Here is a 17,936-nt window from a genome sequence, read left to right on the forward strand (position 1 = left end):
TACTTTGCTTATAATTATTTGTGTGCTGCCCCATTGATTAATATCTGCCGGAACTCACATTGCAATCCAGTTACAGTTCCATGTTGTGAGTGTGTGGGTGTGTCTGGTACGGTGGGTGTGACAGTCACTGTGTGTGTGAGTGGCACCGATGTATAGTTCCAGTATCTGACACACGAATCGGAATGTTCAACTACTTACAATCATAGAATCCTACAGCACAAATGGCCCATTGTGTCTGTGCGGCTCTTTGAAAGAGCTTTCCAATTAGTCCCACTCCTCTTTCCCCACAGCCTTGCATTTATTTCCATTTCAAGTGTATTTCCAATTCCCTTTTTAAAATTACTATGGAATCTGCTTGCTCTACGCTGTTATTCATGCATTCCTGATCATCACAAGTCATTGTGGAACATCATCAACATTGGCAGTCCCTCGGAATCGAGGAAGACTTGCTTCCACTCTTAGAATGAGTCCTTAGGTGGCTGAATAGTCCAATACGAGAACCACAGTCCCTGTCACAGTCGTTAAGGGTAAGGGAGGGTGCGACAGGTTTGCTGCATGTTCTTTCCGCTGCCTGCGCTTGTCTTCTGCATGCAATCGGCAATGAGACTCAAGGCACTCCGCGCCCTCCCAGATGCATTTCCTCCACTTAGGGTGGTCTTTGGCCAGGGACTCCCAAGTGTCAGTGGGGATGTTGCACTTTATCAGGGAGGCTTTGAGGGTGTCCTTGTAGCATTTCCTCTATCCACCTTTGGCTCATTTGCCATGAAGGAGTTCCAAGTAGAGCGCTTGCTTTCGGAGTCTCGTGTCTGGCATGCGGACAATGTGGCCTGCTTAGCGGAGCTGATCAAGTGTGGTCAGTGCTTCAATGCTAGGGATGTTGGCCTGGACGAGGACACTGATGTCGGTGTGCCTGTCCTACCAGGGAATTTGTAGGATCTTGCGGAGGCATCGTTGGTGGTATTTCTCCAGCGACTTGAGGTGTCGACTGTACATGGTCCATGTCTCTGAGCCAACAGAGGGACCTTGGAATGCATGTCCATAGATCCCCAAAGATAGCAGGACAGGTAGATAAGGTTGTTAAGAAGGCATATGGAATACTTGCCTTCATTCACTGAGGCATTGAATACAAGAGCAGGGAGATTACGCTTGAACTGCATAAAGCACGAGTTATGCCACAGCTGGAGTACTGCGTACATTACAGGAAAGATGTGACTGCACTAGAGAGGGTGCAGAGGACATTTACGAGGATGTTGCCTGGACTGGAGAATTTTAGCTATGACAAAAGATTCGATAGGCTGGGGGTTGTTTACTTTGGAACAGAGGAGACTGAGGGGAGACCATATTGAGGTGTATCGAATTATGAGGGGTCTAGATAGAGTGGATAGGAAGGGCCTATTTCCCTTAGAGGGGTCAACAATCAGGGGGCGTCGATTTAAATCAATTCCTTGCAGGTTTAGAGAGGATTTGAGTGGGAAATGCTTCACCCAGAGGGTGGTGGGGATCTGGAACTCACTGCCTGAAACGGTGGTAGAGGCAGAAACTCTCATCACATTTAAAAATACTTGAATATGTATTTGAAGCGGCGTAGCCTTTAAACCTATGTACCAAGAGCTGGAGCGTGGGATTAGGCTGGATAGCGCTTTGTCGGCCGGCACGGACACGATGGGCTGAATGGCCTCCTGCCATGCTGTACATTTCTGAGATTCACTGTTAAAACCAATCCCCACGCTCCTTCAAGATTTGTGTATGTGACCCCCAGGTCTCTGTTCCGGCACCCCATTTAAAATTGTACCATTTAGTTTTTATTGCCTCTCCTCATTCTTTCTTCCAAAATGCATCACTTCACACGTCTCTGTTTAAAATTTTATCCGCCCTGTATCTGCTCATTTCACCAGCCTGTCGATGGCCTCCTGAAGTCTTTTACTAACCTCCTCACTGTTTGTGTTTTATTTATTTCAGGAGGAAGCTTGTCGGAAGAGGAGCTAGGACATGTTCTTTACTGAAACTCTGCAGTTTGGTAAAGTGTTTATGGTCAATTTATAACATCAACTGTGTAATATTTACAGGATTAGGGAGGACTATCTCAAGCTGTCAGTAGCAGATGACACCCTGCCTATCAGAAAGTTCAATGGCACTTTACAATACACAATGTGGAGAGACATGATAGACAACATTAACCCCAGTAAATCTCCTATATTCCTTTTCCTGCTTTATATCATAGGTGGTCCCTTGAACGAGGATGACTTGCTTCCACGAGTTCACAGGTGTTTCGATAAAGGACCCGATGTTCCAGTCCTGAACTCCAATTGAGTGGGTGGAAGATACCTGTGCCTGGATTTTTTTTTAAACGTGTGGTGACCGTTGCACATCAGCCACCACACGGGCTTGACAGAGCCAGGCCTTTATCCAGAGGCAAGGATTAACCAGGACTGGAGACCTGCTCTGCTGCACGGACCTAGTGCGCGCACATATCGCAGTGTGGGCTGACCCGTGCTAACACTGGGCCCTCGGCTCTTCTGGGCCCCGTACCCTCATCTGTCGCACCTCCGCCACGATCTCTCGCCGCTCCTCTGCCATAAACGTTCACCGCATCTCACCACAAACACTCACTACTCATCCGCCCCGACCTTCCCACTCCTCTGTACCTGGGTCCTGCCAATGTTCCTGCCCACGTGCCAAAACGGCAACCAGGATTTTGATGACGTCACCCAGTCGCCCATCTCAAAATCATTGCATACTTGGAGCAGCTCACGCTGGAGGTTGGAGTGGTCCAGCTCTTATACTTGCCGACCTGCGGAGCTGTTCTCTCGCAGGCTGGGGGTTGGGGGCCACCATGTCCCAGGCCCACCGCTCCAGCACTTATACTTGCCGACCTGTTCTCTCGCATTTCTCAATCCAGATGAGAAAGGCCTAAACCGACTTCCAGACCCTGGATTAAAAGATCGCTGATGTCCGTGTCTAGTCTGGAAATCAGGAGTCTTTGCATTGGATAAGGGAGGGCTTGGGATGATCTTACTGAAGTATTCAAGATCCTTAGCCATAGAGAGAAGATAAACATCCAGAGGTTTAACACAGTCAGAGTCGACAACAAAGTAGTGATAGTCTTGAACTCAGAGAATGGCGGGAAAATATAGCGGGGGGAGGGGGAAGGAGATAGGATGGTGGGGGAGGGGGGAAGGAGATAGGATGGTGGGGGAGGGGGGAAGGAGATAGGATGGTGGGGGAGGGGGGAAGGAGATAGGATGGTGGGGGAGGGGGGGAAGGAGATAGGATGGTGGGGGAGGGGGAAGGAGATAGGATGGTGGGGGAGGGGGAAGGAGATAGGATGGTCGGGGGGGCGGGGGGAAGGAGATAGGATGGTGGGGGAGGGGAAAGGAGATAGGATGGTGGGGTGGGGGTTGTGGAGCAGAGGGGCAAAGTCGAGGAGCAGCCAGCAGCAGGCAGGACAATTCCTGCACCTCCCGGCCACAGAGAAACTGTTACACAGAGAATAAATAGAAAGAACCTGTTTTTATATCCGACCTTTCACGACCTCGGGACATCCCGAAGCTCTTTACAGACAATGAAGAGTTTTTAAACTGTTGTAATTTAAGGAACACCACAACCAATTTGTGCACAGCAAGCTCCCACAAGCAGCAAAGTGATAATGACCAGATAACCAGTTTTCATGATGCTGGTTGATGGATAAATATTGTCCAGGACACCGGACGGAACTAATTCCTTGCATCATTCCCTCTGGAGCTTCCAGCAGTCCCTTTAAGGACCACAGGTTGGGCCATTCTACAGACTGTTCCACTGGGCGGGACTTGCACAGCTCACGCACCGACCAATGGAAGACCAAGATTGCACGGGGGTCCCATGTACATTCTGGGATCCGGTTTGCATAAACTAATGCGGCTTCCCCCATGTTTAGTGCGAAACGCTGGATTCCTATTTCACGGCTGTGGTATAATTTCCCGGCGGCCCTTAGTGGGAACCACTGCGGGTGATTTTTGTCTCATTACTGCTCCGTTTACGGTGTAAATCCGGACAATAGTGAAACGTAAATCACTCCCAACTACTTTATGTAGAGGGTATGGGAAGTAATACATTGTGAGAAGTGGTTTGAGATATTTGTCAGGAACATTGGAAATGTAAGTTTCTCTTTCAGATGTAATTACAGTGTGTTTATTTCCATCGCATTCCTTATACTGGACGCTGTCTTATCTGTGAAATATTTTATTCACAACACTACTTTCCTTGTGGCGGTGGAAACAGCTGCCCCCCCCGCCCCACTCTCTCGCCCCCCTCCCCCCCTCTCCCCCTGCTCTTTCCTCCCCTCCCCCCTCTCCCCTCCCACCTGCTCTTTCTCCCCTGCTTCTCTCTCTCCACCCCCCCCACTTTCTCTCCCTCCTGCTCTCTCTCCCCCTCCTCCCCGCTCTCTGTCCCCCACTTTTCCTCCACCCACGCTCTCCCCCCCCCGCCCCCTCAACCACCAGCTCTCTTCCCCCTCCCTTCCCCCCTCTCTCTCCGCCTCCCTTCCCCGCTCTCTCTCCGCCTCCCTCCGCGCGAAGGCAGATTATCTTCTTAATGGCCAGATTAGGAAAAGGCGAGTTGCAACGAGACCTGGGTGTCATGGTACATCAGTCATTGAAAGTTGGTATACAGGTACAGCAGGCGGTGAAGGCGGCAAATGGTATGTTGGCCTTCATAGCTAGTGGATTTGAGTATAGGAGCAGGGAGATCTTACTGCAGTTGTACAGGGCCTTAGTGAGGCCTCATCAGGAATATTGTGTTCAGTTTTGGTCTCCGAAGCTGAGGAAGGATGTTCTTGCTATTGAGGGAGTGCAGCGAAGGTTCACCAGACTGATTCCAGGGATGGCAGGACTGACATATGAGGAGAGACTGGATCAACTGGGCCTGTATTCACTGGAGTTTAGAAGGATGAGAGGGGATCTCATAGAAATATATAAAATTCTGACGGGACTGGACAGGTTAGATGCAGGAAGAATGTTCCCAATGCTGGGGAAGTCCAGAACCAGAGGACACAGTCTAAGGATAAGGGGTAAGCCATTTAGGACTGAAATGAGGAGAAACTTCTTCACTCAGAGAGTTGTTAACCTGTGGAATTCTCTACCGCAGAGAGTTGTTGATGCCAGTTCATTGGATATATTCAAGAGGGAGTTAGATATGGCCCTTACGGCTAAAGGGATCAAGTGGTATGGAGAGAAAGCAGGAAAGAGGTACGGAGGTGAATAATCAGCCATGATCTTATTGAATGTTGGTGCAGGCTCGAAGGGCCGAATGGCCTACTCCTGCACCTAATTTCTATGTTTCTATCCCGCTCTCTCCAGTGGTTTTCGAGTCTTTATCTCCGGGCGCTGATTCGGGCCCGAAATCGACGTAAATCGCCCCCCAGGGCGTAAACCCTGGAGCAGTAGCTGATTCTATGATCACAACCCAGAGCCCGAGTGGGCACTTTAAACAGGAAAGTGTTTGAATAAATCACAGCAAGAAACTGAATCACTGACTGTTGTATTTTAACTTTCCCCAAGCTCCAGCCTCGATGACTCTGGATCCGAACACAGCAAATCTCCGGCTCATCCTGTCTGAGGACCCGACCCGTGTGAGACATGGAGACAAACGGCAGCTGCTCCCGGTCACCCTGGGGAGGTTTGATCCCTGGGGCTGTGTCTTGGGATCAGAGGTGGAGGTGTGGAACAAGGTGGGGTCTGGAAGTGGTCAGAGAGTCTGCCGGGAGAAAAGGGCTATTCACCCCGAGCACAGAGACCGGATACTGGATTGTGGGGCTGGATCCCGGAAGAGGCTATTTTGCCGGCACCTCCCCCTCACTAACCCACCTCACCCAGAGTGTGAAGCCCCTGACGATCAGGGTGTACCTGGACTATGAGGGTGGACAGGTGTTATTTTACAATGCAGACAACTTGTCCCATCATGTCCCATCTCCACACTTTCACTGAGAGAATCTTTCCCTACTTCTCGCCGGGGCGGAATGATGGCGGGAAAAACTCCGCACCACTGACAATCTGTGGGGTTAAAGGTCACCAACAGGCCCATCCCAAAATTTCAACCTGCCACCTGCTGGCCATTGGTCCCAGTCACAGGTGGTGCGGGGAGGGAGCTGGGGAGCGAGGGAGAGAAAGCACGTGCGCGGAGGGGTGTTGGGGGGGGTGGGGAAGAGAGAAGAAACAAATCGATGGTGAATTGTAGACGGGGAGTTACTGGGTGGAATGAGCTGTGTAACACAAGAATCCGGTGATCTTGCTGCCTGTAATGTTGCTCCATAGGCAGAAGGTGACACTACATGGCGGTGTTTGAGATGAATTAGTGCAACACCTCTTCTGGCAAGCCTGTTATTAAACTACACAACAGAAGTGACATTGTTTTTTTTTTAAGTGAATTGGGGGCTTAACGACATCCCAGAGTCATGTACTAAACATTTTTATTTTAAATTTGCACCTTACCCATCCCTGGAATTTAGAAGTTTAAGCCGTGATTTGATCGAAGTTTTCTAGACATTAAGAACCAAGAGTAAGCCTTTCCGCTGCGTGGGTTGTCTAGGACTAGGGGCATCGTCTAAAAATTATAGCCAGGCCTTTCAGGAGTGAAGTTAGAAAATACTTCGACACACAAAGGGTGGGAGAAGTTTGGAATTTTCTTCTGCAAACTGCAATTGATGCAGCTTCAATTGTTAATTTTAAACCGGAGGTTGATGGATCTTTGTTAACCAAAGGGATTGTGGGATATGGGCCAAAGGCGGGTTTATGGAGACAGGTCACAGATCAGCCGTGATCGCATTGAATGGTGGGACAGGCTCCAGGGGCTGAATGGCCTCCTCCTGCTCCTATCATGAACTAACAGGACTGATTTTAAGAGCCCCCGCCTGGTGTAACCGGAGCGATAGTCGCCTGGAAATGGCACTAAAGTTTACGCTGGTGCTTCAGCCATCGTCACCGTGGGTGGGGTCCTGAGATGGGCAGCGGGAACGCCTGCCTGTTTCAGGGGGGGAAAACTCATCAAACCCGGGTCCCATGATGTACAGAGGACCCTGACTGCAATTCTGAGGTACAAATGGGCGGAGTGAGGGCACGTTGAGCGGCCAAACCAGCTGCTCTTCAAACACTCGCTGGAGGCTGCTCAGAAATATTTTTTATAAAACAGATCTCTTTCCTAAAAACAAACACATTCCTGACATCGCAACCATTATATTTCTGATTTACTTCATTTTGTTCACAAATATTTTCAACCTTTCCCGTGTTCCACTCCCTTCAAGGCCGTTCCTTCATCTTTGTCCATGAAAGTGTGAACATTTCATGTTGAAAGTCTCTTCTGTATTTTTTTTCCATTCGTTGCTGGGATATGGTGGTGCAAGGCCAGCATTTATTGACCATCCCTAATTGCCCTCGAGAAGGGGGTGGTGAGCCACCTTCTTTAACCACTGCAGTCCGTGTGGTGAAGGTGCTCCCACAGGGATGCTAGGGAGGGAGTTCCAGGATTTTGACCCAGCGATGAAGGAACAGTTGATATATTTCCCAAGTGAGGATGGTGTGTAACGTGAAGGGGAACTTGTAGGTGAGGGTGTTCCCCTGCAACTGCTGGCTGGTAGAGGTCGCGGTTTGGGAGTTGCTGCAGTGCAACGTGTAGATGGTACACACTGCAGCCACGGTACACCCGTGGTGGAGGGAGTGAAAGTTGAAGGTGGTGGATGGGGTGCCAATCAAGCGGGATGCTTTGTCCTGGATGGTGTCGAGCTTCTTGAACTTTGTTGGAGCTGCACTCATCCAGGAAAGTGGAGAGTATTCCATCACACTCCTGACTTATGCCTTTGAGATGGGGGAAAGGCTTTGGGGAGTCAGGAGGTGATTGAAAGTGATTTGACCAAATCAGTTGTGAATATACTCGTGCATTAATTTTCCAGTTTTAAACCATGACAAACCCAGTGTAACAGGTTAATGATTTAGATCACTGCTTTTGTTTACTAATGAATGAATTCTAATGGCCGATTGCTTCTAAAATAGTTGTGATTATTAGATTGTTGCATTATAAATCATGAATCAGACATCAAATGCTGCCATTTCATCTATTTTCTTATTTGAAGGGATATGGATAATATTTACATTCTTTTACTCGTGTCTGGTATTCTTAAGATGTGCCTACTTATTGAGGGTTTTACGGGTTAAGTGAGAAACCAGGAAAGGCCCTCCGTATCAGGGTTGAGAATGTCCATTACATGTCTCCACACTCTATACTGGGTGGGTCCCTTAAATGCTTCCAGAGACAGGCTGCCTCCCGCTATGTTTGGCTGATAGTACGCTTCACTAATAATGTAAATATGAAATATTGAACAGCAGAAAATAAAACCGCTCTTCAATATCCTACTTTATAATGTTGTTCAGTTATTTTTGGAGCGTGTCGTACCTCTGCTCCTCCGGCGGACTCTCCTGAAATAGACAGAAACACAAATGTTAACGCACAGCAGACCACTGGCAGTGCTCAAACAGACTAAACAAGGCTCGACTTTGCAGCATGAGAGAGCTCGAGAGTCAATAGTAAAGTGTGGAGCAACTCACTGATCTCAGCTGCCCAAAACCTGAAGTGATATGCTCCTCCTGTACCATGTGGGAACTCAGGGACACTTCCGGTGTCCCTGACAACTACGTGTGCTGGAAGTGTATCCGCCTCCAGCTCCTGACGGACCGCGTTGTGGAATTGGAGCTGAGGGTGGATTCACTCTGGAGCATCCACGATGCTGAGAATGACGTGAGTAGCACGTGTAGCGAGTTGGTCTTACAGCAGGTGAAGGGTCCACAGCCAGATAGGGAATGGAAGACCAACAGGAAGAGCAGTGCAAGGAAGGTAGTGCAGGGGTCCCCTGCGGTCATCCTCCTGCAAAACAGATACACCGCTTTGGGTACTGTTGGGGGGCGGGGGGGGAAATGACTTACCAGGGGAAGGCAGCAGCAGCCAAGTTCAAGGCACCATGGCTGGCTCTGCTGCACAGGAGGGCAGGAAAAAGAGTGGGAGAGCGATAGTGATAGGGGATTCAATTGTAAGGGGAATAGATAGGTGTTTCTGCGGCCGCAACCGAGACTCCAGGATTGTATGTTGCCTCCCTGGTGCAAGGGTCAAGGATGTCTCGGAGCGGGTGCAGGACATTCTGAAAAGGGAGGATGAACAGCTAGTTGTCGTGGTGCACATTGGTACCAACGATATAGGTAAAAAACGGGATGAGGTCCTACGAGACGTATTTAAGAAGCCAGCAGCTAAATTAAAAAGTAGGACCTCAAAAGTAGTAATCTCGGGATTGCTACCAGTGCCACGTGCTAGTCAGAGTAGGAATCGCAGGATAGCTCAGATGAATACGTGGCTTGAGCAGTGGTGCAGCAGGGAGGGATTCAAATTCCTGGGGCATTGGAACCAGTTCTGGGGGAGGTGGGACCAGTACAAAACGTACGGTCTGTGCCGAGGCAGGATTGGAACCAATGTCCTAGGAGGAGTCCTGTTGGGGATGAGTTAAACTAATACGGCAGGGGGATGGGAACCAATGCAGGGAGACAGAGGGAAACAAAATGGAGACGGAAGCAAAAGACAGAAAGGAGATGAGTAAAAGTGGAGGGCAGAGAAACCCAAGGCAAAAAACAAAAAGGGCCACATTACAGCAAAATTCTAAAGGGTCAAAGTGTAATAAAAAGACAAGCCTGAAAGCTCTGTGCCTCAATGCGAGGAGTATTCGGAATAAGGTGGACGAATTAACTGTGCAGATAGCAGTTAACGGATACGATGTGGTTGGCATCACAGAGACATGGCTCCAGGGTGACCAAGGCGGGGAATTCAACATCCAAGGGTATTCAACTATTGGAAAGATGGACAGAAATGAAAGGCAGGGTGGCGCTGCTGGTTAAAGAGGAAATTAATGTAATTGTAAGAAAGGACATTAGCTTGGATGATGTGGAATCGGTATGGGTGGAGCTACGGAATACCAAGGGGCAGAAAACGCTAGTGGGAGTTGTGTACAGACCTCCAAACAGTAGTAGTGATGTTGGGGAGGGCATCAAACAGGAAATTAGGGGTGCATGCAATAAAGGTGCAGCAGTTATCATGGGTGACTTTAATATGCATATAGATTGGGCTAACCAAACTGGAAATAATACGGTGGAGGAGGATTTCCTGGAGTGCATAACGGATGGTTTTCGAGACCAATATATCAAGGAAACAACTAGCGGGGAGGCCATCTTAGACTGGATGTTGTGTAATGAGAGAGGATTAATTAATAATCTCGTTGTGCAAGGCCCCTTGGGGAAGAGTGACCATAATATGGTGGAATTCTGCATTAGGAGGGAGAAGGAAACAGTTAATTCAGAGACCATGGTCCAGAACTTAAAGAAGGGTAACTTTGAAGGCATGAGGCGTGAATTGGCTAGGATAGATTGGCGAATGATACTTAAGGGGTTGACAGTGGATGGGCAATGGCAGACATTTAGAGACCGCATGGATGAACTACAACAATTGTACATCGCTGTCTGGCGTAAAAATAAAAAAAGGGAAGGTGGCTCAACCGTGGCTATCAAGGGAAATCAGGGATAGTATTAAAGCCAAGTAAGTGGCATACACATTGGCCAGAAATAGCAGCGAACAAGGGGAATGGGAGAAATTTAGAACTCAGCAGAGGAGAACAAAGCGTTTGATTAGGGCAGGGAAAATGGAGTACGAGAGGAAGCTTGCAGGGAACATTAAAATGGACTGCAAAAGCTTCTATCGATATGTAAAGAGAAAAAGGTTAGTAAAGACAAACGTAGGTCCACTGCAGTCAGAATCAAGGGAAGTCATAACTGGGAACAAAGAAATGGCAGACCAATTGAACAAGTACTTTGGTTCGGTATTCACTAAGGAGGACACAAACAACCTGCCAGATCTAAAAGGGGTCAGAGGGTCTAGTAAGAAGGAGGAACTGAGGGAAATCCTTATTAGTCGGGAAATTGTATTGGGGAAATTGATGGGATTGAACACCGATAAATCCCCAGGGCCTGATGCTCTGCATCCCAGAGTACTTAACGAGGTGGCCTTGGAAATAGCGGATGCATTGACAGTCATTTTCCAACATTCCATCGACTCTGGATCAGTTCCTATGGAGTGGAGGGTAGCCAATGTCACCCTACTTTTTAAAAAAGGAGGGAGAGAGAAAACAGGAAATTATAGACCGGTCAGCCTGACATCGGTAGTGGGTAAAATGATGGAATCAATTATTAAGGATGTCATAGCTGCGCATTTGGAAAGAGGTGACATGATAGGTCCAAGTCAGCATGGATTTGTGAAAGGGAAATCATGCTTGACAAATCTTCTGGAATTGTTTGGGGATGTTTCCAGTAGAGTGGACAAGGGAGAACCAGTTGATGTGGTGTATTTGGACTTTCAGAAGGCTTTTGACAAGGTCCCACACAAGAGATTAATGTGCAAAGTTAAAGCACATGAGATTGGGGGTAGTGTGCTGACGTGGATTGAGAACTGGTTGGCAGACAGGAAGCAAAGAGTAGGAGTAAATGGGTGCTTTTTAGAATGGCAGGCAGTGACTAGTGGGGTACCGCAAGGTTCTGTGCTGGGGCCCCAGCTGTTTACATTGTACATTAATGATTTAGACGAGGGGATTAAATGTAGTATCTCAAAATTTGCGGATGGCACTGAGTTGATTGGCAGTGAGAGCTGCGAGGAGGATGCAATGAGGCTGCAGAGTGACTTGGATAGGTTACGTGAATCGGAAAATGCATGGCAGATGCAGTATAATGTGGATAAATGTGAGGTTGTCCACTTTGGTTGTAAAAACAGAGAGACAGACTATTATCTGAATGTTGACAGATTAGGAAAAGGGGAGGTGCAACGAGACCTGGGTGTCATGGTACATCAGTCATTGAAGGTTGGCATGCAGGTACAGCAGGCGGTTAAGAAAGCAAATGGCATGTTGGCCTTCATAGCGAGGGGATTTGAGTACAGGGGCAGGGAGGTGTTACTGCAGTTGTACAGGGCCTTGGTGAGGCCACACCTGGAGTATTGTGTACAGTTCTGGTCTCCTAACTTGAGGAAGGACATTCTTGCTATTGAGGGAGTGCAGCGAAGGTTCACCAGACTGATTCCCGGGATGGCGGGACTGACATATCAAGAAAGACTGGATCAATGGGCTTGTATTCACTGGAGTTCAGAAGAATGAGAGGGGATCTCATCGAAACATTTAAAATTCTGATGGGTTTAGACAGGTTAGATGCAGGAACATTGTTCCCAATGTTGGGGAAGTCCAGAACCAGGGGTCACAGTCTAAGGATAAGGGGTAAGCCATTTACGACCGAGAGGAGGAGAAACTTCTTCACCCAGAGAGTGGTGAACCTGTGGAATTCTCTACCACAGAAAGTTGTTGAGGCCAATTCACTAAATATATTCAAAAATGAGTTAGATGTAGTCCTTACTACTAGGGGGATCAAGGGGTATGGCGAGAAAGCAGGAATGGGGTACTGAGGTTGCATGTTCAGCCATGAACTCAATGAATGGCGGTGCAGGCTCGAAGGGCCGAATGGCCTACTCCTGCACCTATTTTCTATGTTTCTATGTTTGGGCCTTTGAGAGGAGCAGATGGGAACTAATGGGAGGAAACGGTTGGAAAGCTAATAAGCAAAGACCAGTGGATAGTATTGGACAAATTGAGTCAGTTTAGTGAAGTGCATGGGCTGGTACTCAATATTGAGGGCGAGTCACTGGGGAGCTGGGACAAGGATTTTTGCAAACAGGTACAGGGGCAGCAAGAAACAGAAATAACTGCTGGGGGAAACCGAGCACATAAGATAATAGAGGATGCTCTCATGGCAAGAAGAATGCTTGTAAAGACAGAGAAAGCCACAACAATGTGCAGATATAGGAACCTAGGAACAGGAGTAGGCCATTCAGCCCCTCGAGACTGTTCCACCATTTAATTAGATCAAGCACTAACTCCGAATGCAGAAGGCCATGTAACGGAGGAACAAGTAGTTCAGAAGCCAGAGAACATAGTTAGGACAAAGATGCAGTTCACAGAATCATTGAAATTTACAGCAGGGCAGGAGGCCATTTTGGCCCATTGTGTCCGTGCCGGCCGACGAAGAGTTATCCGGCCTAATCCCACTTTCCAGCTCCCGGTCCTAGCCCTGTAGGTTATGGCACTTCAAGTGCACATTCAAGTACGTTTTAGTAGTGGTGAGGTTTTCTGCCTCTACCAACCTTTCGGTAAGTGAGTTCCATACCCCAACCACCCTCTGGGTGAAAACATTTCCCCTCAAATACCCGCTAAACCTCCTACCAATTACTTTAAATTTATGCCCCCTGCTTGTTGACCCCACTGCTAAGGGAAATAGGTCCTTCCTATTCACTCGGGTCTCTCCTCAGCCTCCTCTTTGCCAAAGAATAAACAATCCCAGCCTATCCAGTCTTTCCTCAAAGCTAAAATTCTCCAGTCCAGGCAACATCCTCATAAATCCGATCTGGTACTGTAAAGCCCATGTGTGTCTCAGTGTCATCTCCTGTACATGTACAGTACACAGCGGGTAAAGGAATAATTCACTCCCGGCTGCTTCTGTAAAGTCCGTGTGTGTCTCAGTGCCAGCTCCTGTACACAGCGGGTAAAGAGGAATATTCACTCCACTCTGCTATTGTATAGCCCATGTGTGTCTCAGTGTCAGCTCATGTACATGTACAGTACACAGTGGGTAAAGGGGAACAATTCACTCCACTCTGCTATTGTATAGCCCGTGTGCCTCTCAGTGTCATCTCCTGTACATGTACATGTACAGTACACAGTGGGTAAAGGGGAACGATTCATTCCTGTCTGGTACTGTAGAGCCCGTGTGCCTCTCAGTGCCAGCTCCTGTACATGTACAGTACACAGCGGGTAAAGGGGAACTATTCACTCCCCTCTGCTACTGTAAAGCCCGCGAGTGTCTCAGTGTCAGGTCCTGTACACTGTCCCACCATTTAATGTGTATTCCCTTGCCTTGTTAGCCCTCCCCAAATGCATGACCTCACACTTCTGCAGATTGAATTCTATTTGCCACTGTTCTGCCCACGTGACCAGTTCACTGATATCTTCCTGCAGTCTGTTAATGTGCAGGGAGATTCTGGCTGTAGGGAGGTGGGTGGTGATGAGTGTGGTAATGATGATGAGTCGGTTACCCAGAGATAGGTCTGTGCACATTGAAGATAAATGACAAAAGGTACTGGAGGAGCAGGGGAGGGCTAAATGACAATGTATGAAATCCTGTAAGGGCTCTGAACCGTCCCATGCAAGGATGGCCGAGAAAATCAAGGCATGTTATACTTCCTGTTTTTGGTGACAAAGATGTTTGCAAAGAAAATCGCAAATTATGTCAATCTGCTGCGAAAATAATACTGGGACGCTGAAACATAAATGGCGCTGTTCCTGTGACAAAAAATGGGAGAGAGCTGACCAAATAAAAACAATGGAACTGGTCAGGAACATTGAAGTAGCTGCAAGAAGCATTTACATTGGAGGAGGGAGAAGGCCAGGAGGAAAGGTGATCCACATGACATTGATTACAGAGTGGAATCTAGACAGCAGGTGGGTGATATACAAGAACCAGGTAACATTAACAAGGGTAAACTAGGGGCCAAAAGATGGAACATCTACAGTAAGCTGTATCGATGTGAACGCTGAATGCATTCGGGATCAGCAATTCCAAAACACGAGGTTACTGCAGCACTCGGGAACTCCAGTGTTGTGGGAATATTATAAACATGGCTGACTGCAGAGGATGGTGCACAGGGACAGGAGGAGCCTATTCCACTATTCAGATAGATCTGTACCTCAACTGCATTTACCCACTTCTGCTCCATATCCTTTGATGTCCTTAACCAACAACAATCTACCCATCTCAGTCTGGAAAATGGTGAATTGTTTGATTCAAGCATTCAATTTTGAGATGAGTGTTTCAGATTTCCACAACTCTGTGAATGAATAATTTTTGTAAAAGTATTCAGGCACAGCAGAGTAGACAGCAGGGATGTGATGTGGGCCTGGATGTCAAAGACACCGAGGAGATTAAAGCTGTTGATCCTGTGAAAGAGCTGTCCAATTTATTCCCACACCCAATCCTTTCCCCATAACCCTGCAAATTAGTTCTCTCCAGCTACATGTCCCATTGCCCTTTGAACATCCCGATGGAAACTGCTTCCACCACCCTTTCAGGTTCCAAATCTGAAAACATATCTCCACATTTCCCTCTAGTTCTCTTGCCAATTATTTTAGATCTGTGACCTCTGGCTACCGGTCTGGTTGCCAGAAGAAATAGTTTCTCCCGTTTGCTCAATCAAAACCCCTCAGAATTTTGATTACCTCCATTAGGTGTCCCCTTGACCTTTGCTGCTCCAAGGAGAACAATCCCAGCTTCTGCTATCTCTCCACTTCACTGAAGTCCCTCATTCCTAATAAACCTCCTCCTTACTCTCTCCAAGACCTTGACATCCTTCCTCAAGTCTGGTTCCCAGAATTCTACACAATTCTCCAGCTGCGGCCTAACCAGTGACTTGTAAAGGTTCAGCATGACTTCCTTGTTTTTGAATTTAATGCCCCCGTTTACAAAGCCAAGTATCCCACAAGCTTTCTTCACTGTCTTATTAACTTGCCCTGCCACCTTCAAAGATTTGTGAACATTTACCCCAGTTCATTCTGTTCTTGCACAACCCTCAAAATAGCACTATTTAAGTTACACTGCCTCTCCATGTTGTTTGCCCCAAAGTGCATCACTTCACACTCAGCCACATTAAACTGTACCTGCCATGTGTCTGCCCATTTCTCCAGTCTGTCTTTGTCCTCCTGAAGTCTGCTTCCATCCTGCTCACTATTCACTACGTTGCCAAGTTTTCACTCGTCAGCAAACTTCAGAATTGTACTTTCTATTCCCAAGTTCAGGTCATTTATCTACAGCAAGGAAAGCTTATCATGAATGGTCTCGGATTTCTCGCAGATTTGTCTCCATTCTGAGTAAAATATCATCTTTTCCTCATTCAGTTCTTCAACCAAATTCTGTTCCTTTTCATCCAAAATATTGTGCAATGTAGAAAATTCAGAGTCGATGAGTTTCTGCGATTGATTCAACTGTTCCTGTGAAGACAAAAAGAGTTCAAGGAGGAAGCAAAACTATTTGTCACCAGCACATTTCTCACAATGCTTAATAAACGCCAAGCCACGCTGCTGAAAATGCACAGGGTTATAGTTCTGTTAGCCAGCATGGGATACATAACACGCTAACTGTACAGGCACAGCCCACATCAGCCCACTGAGAATTCACCGTTATTTCAGAGATGTTCTCTTGCTGCTCAAACTCAAAATCGTCAAGAGGTTTTCTTCTGCCTCGGAGAATGTAGGATTGTCTTCATTTTCTCCTGGGATTGAAACTCCGAGATCTGAAGATAATTGGCAAATAGCAAAAAACAATCCAGGGGGTAAATGAGGGGATACATTCTTACACAGCAAGTTATGGTGATCTGGAGTGCACTGCCTGAAAGGGTGGTGGAAGCAGATTCAATAGTAACTTTCAAAAGAGAATTAGATAAATAGTTAAATAGGCGACATTCGCAGGGCTCTGGGGTAAGAGCAGGGGAGTGAGACTAATGGGACAGCTCTTTCACAGGCACGATGGGTCGAATGGCCTCCTCCTGTGCTGTGTGCGTCGATGATTCTAGGAGCTGACAAGAGAGCCACGGCGCTGCTAAAATTAAAAAAATTAAAAGTAAATTTATAATTTGTACAATCGGCAAAGTGTTAAACTGGGCAATGTGACCCTCTTTCACCTCCGCATTCCTGTCCCATCTCCTCCTCACATCCCACCCCCTCCTCCTCACTGCCCCATCCTCTGCCCCCATCTCCTCACCCACCTCGTCACCGCCCCCTCAACCACACTGTCCCCCTCCTCACACACCACCCACATCCTCACCCCCATCCCCCCTCAACCACACTGTCCCCCTCCTCACACACCACCCACATCCTCAACCCCATCCCCCCCTCAACCACGCCGTCCCCCTCCTCACACACCACCCACATCCTCACCCCCATCGCCCCCTAAACCACACCATCCCCCTCCTCACACACCACCCACATCCTGCCCCGCATCCTCCCTCCTCCTCACTCCCATTCCGCCTCCTTAAACCTATCCTCACTGCCTGCCCACCCATCATCATCATCATCATCCTCATCCTCATCCTCCTCCTCCTCCTCCTCAATCCCCGCTCCTCTCACCCCAGCCCCCCAGGTATAAAACCAGGCAGCCGCTCCCAGCGCCGCATCACTGACGCCCGGCCCAAACACACTGCCCGAGCTCCGAGTCCCACTGAGGCCGGGCCCGCCTCCCTCACTCTGAGTGACAGGCCCTCCGGCCAATCCCCTTCCCCCGGGAGCTCCTCACCGGGCCGCCCCTGGCCAATCAGCGCCGCCGGGAGGCGGGGTTTGCGGCCATGATTTGGGTTGAGCGAGGCTCGCGCTCGGAGCTTGGCGGTTGGGTTGAAATATTTGAATGTTTAACGGGCGGTGACCTTTGCCCCTGTGTTCCACTCCAGGACATTGTGACGTATTTACTGAGGCGGCCTCCAGCAGCCTGTCCCCGCCGCACAGCACTGCCCCCCAGTCAGCAAGGTCCACGGCGTGGCCCTGGACACCGGGGACCATTCCCCAAACCTCGGGAGTCTCTTATCAACAAGGGCAGGCATTGACCACCAGATCCAACACCGCCTCCAGTGCGCCAGTGCAGCCTTCGGCTGCCTGAGGAAAAGAGTGTTTGAAGACCAGGCCCTCAAACCTACCACCGAGCTCATGGTCTACAGGGCTGTAGTAATAGACGCCCTCCTGTATGGCTCAGAGACATGGACCATGTACAGCAGACAGCTCAAGTCGCTGGAGAAATACCACCAAC

The sequence above is a fragment of the Pristiophorus japonicus genome, unplaced genomic scaffold (genome assembly GCF_044704955.1).
Source record: "Pristiophorus japonicus isolate sPriJap1 unplaced genomic scaffold, sPriJap1.hap1 HAP1_SCAFFOLD_640, whole genome shotgun sequence".
Lineage (NCBI taxonomy): Eukaryota > Metazoa > Chordata > Chondrichthyes > Pristiophoridae > Pristiophorus > Pristiophorus japonicus.